Below are 7,651 nucleotides of genomic sequence, written 5' to 3'. Positions count from 1 at the left end.
CAGCCAATCCGCGGGCCCCAAGTCGCTCCCGCCAGCCAATCGGGGCAGGGGGCGGAGCCTGCGCGAGGTGGGCGGGGCGGCGGGACGAGGACGGCCGCCGGGTGCTCCTGAGCGGGGCCGCGGGCTCCCGGCCGGGCTGCCGGGGCGGTGGTGCTCGCGGCCTCCGCGCTCCAGCCGGGAGCCACCATTCCCCGTAGGGCAGTGGGACGGCGGGAGGCTGACGGCGGCCTCGGGCGTGGGGAGCGGGCTCCCTACGGTGTAATGGAAAAAACGGACTCTGGAGTTGGAACTGCGGAGCTGCTTTGAGCTCAGCCCCTCCCACTAGCCGGTTCTCGGTCGTGAACGCGTTAGTCTTCCTGGACCTTATTTTCCTTTTCCCCCAAATGGGAAAATTATATAGGTTCGCGACATGATGTATAGAAGGCCCTGACCACGGTACTTGTCCTGTAGTGAGGTTTCAATACGTGGTCTCCATTTATGTTCAGAAAGTTCACGAGGGGCCCCTGGGTGGCTCAGTGGTTGAGCATCTGCCTTCGGCTCGGGGCGTGATCCTGGGGTCCCGGGATCGAGTCCCACATCTGGCTCCCTGCGTGGGGCCTGCTTCCCTCTCTCTACCTAGGTCTCTGCCTCTCTGAATACATAAATAAAATCTTAAAAAAAAAAAAAAAAAGTGCCACTGACTTGTCCAAAGCCATCCAGAAATCCAGAGCAGAGCTCGGACCAGGACCCTGGTCTGCCTCTGGCCTTCGGCCACCGCAATTATGCTGTTAGCTTGCAGACAAAGTTCAGAAATAAGAGGCAGAAAAAAAAAAAAAAGAAAGAAATGAGGCAGTTTGAAGAAAACACTGATTCTCAGCTTGCTTTACCCGAACTGATGAGCAAAGTAATAATAGAGAAAAGCAAGGAGGAGGCACCTCTGGGTGGAAGGTGAGAAGAGTAGGGTTTGGACACATTGGTATAAATATGTAAGTGAAACTGCCCACCAGGTAGGAGAAAAGGCAGGTTTGAGGTTCAGTAGAGGTCTGGGCCAGAGAGAACCCAGAGTCATTCTGAGTGAGGACAAGACCCAGGATAGGTAGACGGCTGGAAGAGAGGGCTTCCAGAGGGAGGAAGAGCGTGGAGGAATGAGCTTGAGCAGCTGCCACCACAGGAATGGAGAAAAGAGACTAGAAGTAGTTGACAGAATTAGGGTGGTCCTGAGGCAGGGAGACTGATGAAGTCAAAGGCCCAGACAGTCCAGGAGAATGAGGAAGAAGAGACCAATGGACTTAGGGATCAGAATGCCACTGGAGAGAGCAGATTTGTTGACCAAAGGAGGTGAGGAAACAGAAGGGACAAATATAGACCTTTTCTGGGGAACATTTGATTGTTAAAAGCAGATAGAGGGGCACCTGGGTGGCTCAGTGGTTGAGCATCTGCCTTTGGCTCAGGTTGTGATCCTGGGGTCCTGGGATCAAGTCCCACACTGGGCTCCCCATAGGGAGCCTGCTTCTCCTTTCTCTCTGACTCTCATGAATAAACAAACTCTTAAAAAAAAAAAAAAGGCAGATAGAAAATGGACCCTGGGCTACATGGGGTCCCAGAGTTGAGGGGTTCTGAAGAAGGGCACCTTTGGAGGCCAGGAGGAAGCAATCAAAGGAAAGGAGGGGATCGTAGCAAGGCTCACTTATCCGTGATCTGTGGGTATATCAGAACAGATGGCACTTGCATTCCATCTATCTATCAGGTTTAACTGGCATTGGACATCTGAGGCAGAGCAGAAGACCTTGAGTCCAGAGAAAATTAAACCCAGCACTAAAGTAACTCAGTGCTACATGTGCTAAAGAAAACCATTATGGTTTCAAATAATTTGTGAATCGTGAAAATTATGTTTAAAGGGAAAAAGGAGAAATCACATTTAAAAATACAACCAGGAGCACCTGGGTGGAAGTTAAGCATCTGCACTTTTTTTTTTTTAAGATTTTATTAATTTGTTTGATAGAGCAAGCACAAGCAGGGGGGAGCAGCAGAGGGAGAGGGAGAAGTAGGCTCCCACTGAGCAGGGGGCCCAACATGAGGCTTGATCCCAGGACCTTGAGATCATGACCTGAGCCAAAGACAGACGCCTAACTGACTGAGCCACCTAGATGCCCCAAGCATCTGATTCTTGATTTCGGCTCAGGTCATCATCTCAGAGTGGGGAGATTAAGCCCTGTTGGGCTCGGCGGTCAGTGTGGAGTCTGCTTGGGATTCTCCCTCTGCCCCCCACCCTCCACTCACGCTCACTCACTCTCTCTAAAATAAAATAAAATAAATAAAGAAATAAATAAAGAAATAAATTACAACCTTCCCACAAAACAAGTTAGGCCGATGTTATTTGTGATTAAATAAAAGCTTTCAGTAAATGAAAGTAGTGCTGTATCTTACTATAGAAGGAAAAGACACAATTTTCATTTCACACTTGTTCTTTTTGTAAAAGCCAGTTTCCAGTGCTTTCTGTTGCTTTTCTGCTTGGATAATGAATCAATGTTCAATATATGGAAATGAATGAGAGTACGTGTGAAGGTCTTAAAAGCAAATTAAAAACAATGAGGGATTTTCCCCCCCTGTTATTGGCAGGAGAAGTTAAGGAAGAACTTCGTTTTGGAGAAACTAGGATAACCCAGAGTGCTGGGTCCATGAGGATCAAGGGAGAGAGAAGATGGAGATCCAGTCCCCAGACCTGGGACCCTTGGGTCTGAGGCCCCACTGGTCAGTCCTACTACGCTAAGCCCTTCCTTAAGTTGGTTCCTATAAAGTTGCCTTGCATTCCTGCCTAATCTTTTGCCATTCTGTGCTCTAGCTATACTTAACTATTTTGAATTACCCTGAGGGATCATGTTCTTTCACCTCCAGGCCTTGACGTAAGCCGTTTTCTGAGTCTGTAGGCTTCCCACTCCTCCACCTCCACCATACTGAGCCATGGCTGACCACCTTCTGGTCCATTACTATAAAAGTCACTTTCTCTCAGAACCTTCTCTGATGTCCCCAACAGTCTTCTCTGGGCTCCCATAAGATTCTTACTTGCCCACTTATTACCTTTTCTGGTACCTGCCCCTTATCTTGTCTGTCTTCCCTCTAGGCTGTGAACGTCTTTGGGTCAGGAACCATCTGGATCACCTGCTCAGCACTAAACTCAAGGCAAAGCTTGAGGGATAGATAGCATGGTGAACAAGACAGATTACACCTCCATCCCTATGTTGTTTAGATCCTTGTCTTTTAAGTGTCCTGCAGGGCCAGGAGCTCCTTGAGAGCAGACCTGGACCGTTTCCTACTGTCTCTGTAGCACCAAGCATAGAACTTAGCACTTAAGAGGTGCCAATAAATATTTTCTCAACACACAAGTGCCGAAAAGGAAAGATGACAGTGAACACTGAGACATAGCTGACTTCATATGTTTACTGACTTCAGTTTCTTAGGCAAACATGACTGTTGCCTGAGTTGCTCTTGAAGTCAACTTTCTGGAAAGTTCCTATGAGGAAGAAGTGAATGAATTGTTGATCCACCCAAGTCTCTCAACCCCAGCTGCCAAGGACCTGCCCTGGTGTCAAGAGGCCAAGTTGTCTGATCCTCCCAAGTTTCTCAGTTGTTCCATTTACAGGCACCCTTGCTGGTTACACCCTCACCCACACCTACTTCCTGCTTCCTCAACCTTGGTCCTCATCCCTGTAATATAAACATCATTCTTATATCATCCATGAGAAAATAAGCCAACCATCACACCCTGGGTGGTATGGAAGGTGAAAGTCAACTCATACTCCATTGGAAGATTTTGGGGTTTTGTTTTGTTTTTATTTTTTAAAAACATTTTATTTATTTATTCCTGAGAGACACACAGAAAGAGGCAGAGACATAGACAGAGGGAGAAGCAGGATCCCCACAGGGAGCCCAATGCGGGATTCAATCCTGGGACTCTGGGATCACGCCCTGAGCCAAAGGCAGACACTCAACCGCTGAGCCACCCAGGTGTCCCAGGTTGTTCTTTTTTTTTTTTTTTTTTAAGATTTTATTTATTCATGAGCGACACAGAGAGAGAGAGAGGCAGAGACATAGGCAGAGGGAGAAGCGGGCTCCCTGCGCCATTGGAAGATTTTGACCTGTGATACACACCCTACCTGCCTCCATTTTCCAAGTACGGCCTCATTCACCCACCCAACAAATAATTCCTGAGTGCCCACTGTGTGTCAGGCACCTCGCCAGGACCGGGAATAAAGTGAGGAACAAAGAGTGTGGTCCTTTCCTGTAATGTATAGTTTACAGTAAATATACACTATCATTCACATACTGATATTGTTAAATAAGAAGATTCGACCAAGTAAGTTTGAAGATCTAAGTGGCGTTATTAAATGATTTATGCATTGGGCAGCAGCCCATCTAGCAAGTAGAGGAGCACTTTGAGAACTGTACAAAATGGAAGTTTTTTGTAGACAGAGCGTGAGGTAAGAAAACTATTCACAAAAGAAAATGATTGTTTTCCAAAGGAGGCTGTTTGCTAGGGATATAGATAAGGTATCTAATCCTGCAGATTCCCTCATCTTTCTTTGGCGGATGGAGAGGATCCAGGTGACAGAGTCCCTGGCTCCGACGAAAAGAAAAATTTCCTGAATGACCTGTTAAGACCACATTTCTGGGGGAGGTTGCAAACTGCAATTAGATTGAGTATTGCACCCAGGTTTGGGAACTGGGCCTAATCTAAGTGACACCACTGGGGGCCCATGGTTTTCTTTATTTAACAATATAAATCATGAATTATAATAATAAGAGCAATGAAAAGAACAAATCAAGTGCTGTGTGAGACTAATAAGAGGAGCTCCTTTTCATGGGTAGTCAAGAAGAATCTTTCTCAAGAGTTGAAACCACCCCCCCATCCCAAATTCCTTTCAAATGATAACAATCTCTTCCTGTGCCGGGTCACCACATGATGCTGATATAGTATCCTGGAAAGCACAGGGTTTGGAATGATTAAGGCCTGGGTTCCACTCCCAGCTCAGTCTGTCCCTGCTGAAGAGGAACTGCTCAACTTCCTGTGAGAGGCAACCACCACCAGAGGGCAGTGGTGAGGATTGCACAAGAATCCCTGTGCCAGACCCCTAACACCCCCAGACCTGTCCACCCAGATTCTTGTCCTGCTCTGAGACGTAGGAATGGGTCTCATTCCTAAACTCTGGCTGCCTGGTCTGTTTCCACTGCTTGTGGCCTGCTGGACCTTCCTTCCTACCCTCAGACCTCATCCCGACTGTGCCTATCAGCAGCCATATCTCCTTCCCACTCAGACAGATGCTGCCCCCCTCCACACCCAGGTTAGGAGAATGGGCCTCTACTATGTGTCTCCACCTGCTCTTCTCACCTTTAACTTCCAAGAGCCCCCCCAAAGCTTAAAAACTTTAATTCTCAACCAACACTCAGAAAGGTTGGCCATCTCATCTGTTCCCCGGGGCTTCAAGATCTCCTGCATCCTCATGGGCAACTCTGAGACATTCATCACCAGCTCAGACTGAGTCCTCCCCCTGGTTGTCTGCTCAGTTCACAGCTATTTCTAAAAACAGCCCCGGTAGCTCAGAATGCCCTCAGCAACTGTGTCTCAACCATGTGATACTGCCAACCTGAGGCCAACCAAACTGATCCAGACATGTGTTAAAAGAGAATATCCCAGCCAATAAGCACATGAAAAGATGCTCAACATCATTAACCATCAGAAAAATGCAAATCAAAGCGACAATGAGATTCCACCTCACACTCCTGAGGATGTCTAGAATCAGAAAGACGGGTAATAACAAGGACGTGGAGACATTGGCAGCCTCATGCACTGCTGCTGGGAATGTAAACTGGTGCAGCTGCTTTGGAAAACAGCTGGCAGTTCCTCAAAAGGTTAAACATACAGTAAACATTTGCACCAGCAGTTCCACTCCCTGTATATACCCAAGAGAGATGAAAACATGTCTACACAAATATGAATAAAATGAATTAAAAAAACGTAATATAGCCATACAATAGAATATCATGGTGATAAAAAGGAATGAAGTACTAATGAATACTACAACATGGATGCACCTGACATTGGAATCTCGTCACAGGAGTATTCATTTGTTGAAACTTTGAAGAACATTCAACTGAGAGGGGCACCTGGGTGGCTCAATCGGTTGAGTGTCTGACTCTTGATTTTGACTGGCAATGATCTCTGGGTGGGGAGATCGAGCCCCTGAGCTAGTCAGGCCCTGAGCTCCGAGATATGTCCTTGAGATATTTCCTCTCCCTTTGTCCCTCTCCCAGTTGCACACTTGCACTCTCTCTCTCTCTCTCACACACTCACAAATAATCTTTAAAGAAGAAAGAACATTCAACTGAGATAAATTGTGGGGAAGAAGGGTTGGGGCTTAAAGGGCATGATGGATATCAACTATTTACAGGACTCCATTTAAAAAGCTGAATTAGAGTGTTTTCCCCCCTCAGTGGCTCCATGGGGCAAAATTAGAATGTTATAGGAAATTGGATCAGTAAGAGCTCTTTTACAAGATTGTTTACCTAACAATAATAATAAAAGATAACCCTGCCTTTCTGTTCTAAAGAACTTTCTGTTTTTCTAAGATGGAACACATTGCCTTATAAAGAATGAGCTCCCCATCACTGAGGTATCGAACAAAGTCAGGTAGGAATGTTGCCTGCCAGCGGGGCTCCAGGATTAGAGGGATTCAACTAGAAGAGACCTGGTTTCTTCTAGTTTAGGGAGCCTGGATTTCCCTGCATTTTGGAGGTGTCCATGGGTATCTGGAGATAGAGAACTTTGTTAGCTCCAGATGGGTGGATTCTGATTTTGGGGTCTCCAGACTTCCCTGTATTGATTTGTATTATCTGCTGCCACTTTGGCCCTTTGCTCCTCCAAATATACTAATTTTTCTGGTAAGGTTTGGGGGGGTAGATAATTAACATGAATTAGTATGGTTTGAAAGAGAAATTTAGTTTGAAAGAACTGTCTTACATAGGATCAGAAAGCTGATGGGAGGCAAACCACGATTTGACTCTGCTCTCAAAAACTGAGTTCCCGAGTACTCGTTTTAATCACATTGCTTCTATGTCCAAACACCCAACCCAGGCATGGGTGGGGATTAAACACCTGACAGCCATTCTCTGCCCAGAGATTTTCTACAATTCACACATTTAGTAGTGTGAGTTGAACTGTGTCCTGCCCAAATGCATCTGTTGAAGTCCTAACATCCAGCACCTCAAAGTGTGCCCTTGTTTGGAAATAGGGTCTTTGCAGATGCAATTAGTTAAGATGAGGTCATTAGGGTGGGCCCTAGGCCAAGGTGACTAGTGTCCTGATTTAAAAAAAGGACAATTTTTACACAGACATGCACACAAGAACTCTGTGGGAAGAGGCACAGTGAGGAGATAGCATCTACAAGCCAGGTAAAGAGGCCTGGACCAGATCCTTCCTCATGGCCGTCAGAGGAATCAACCCTGACACCTTGATTTTGGATTTCTAGCCCCCAGAACTGTGAGACAAGAAGTTTCTATTTGAGCCATTCAGTTTGCGGCATTTTGTTATGGCAGCCCCAGGACTCAAATACACTTGGGTCACTGAGGAAGTGTGCACAGAGTGCTAGTGTGTGAGGCACAGCAAAGGGATCAGACA

This window comes from Canis lupus, chromosome 11, assembly GCF_011100685.1.
Source record: "Canis lupus familiaris isolate Mischka breed German Shepherd chromosome 11, alternate assembly UU_Cfam_GSD_1.0, whole genome shotgun sequence".
Lineage (NCBI taxonomy): Eukaryota > Metazoa > Chordata > Mammalia > Carnivora > Canidae > Canis > Canis lupus.
This window is presented reverse-complemented; position numbering follows the sequence as displayed.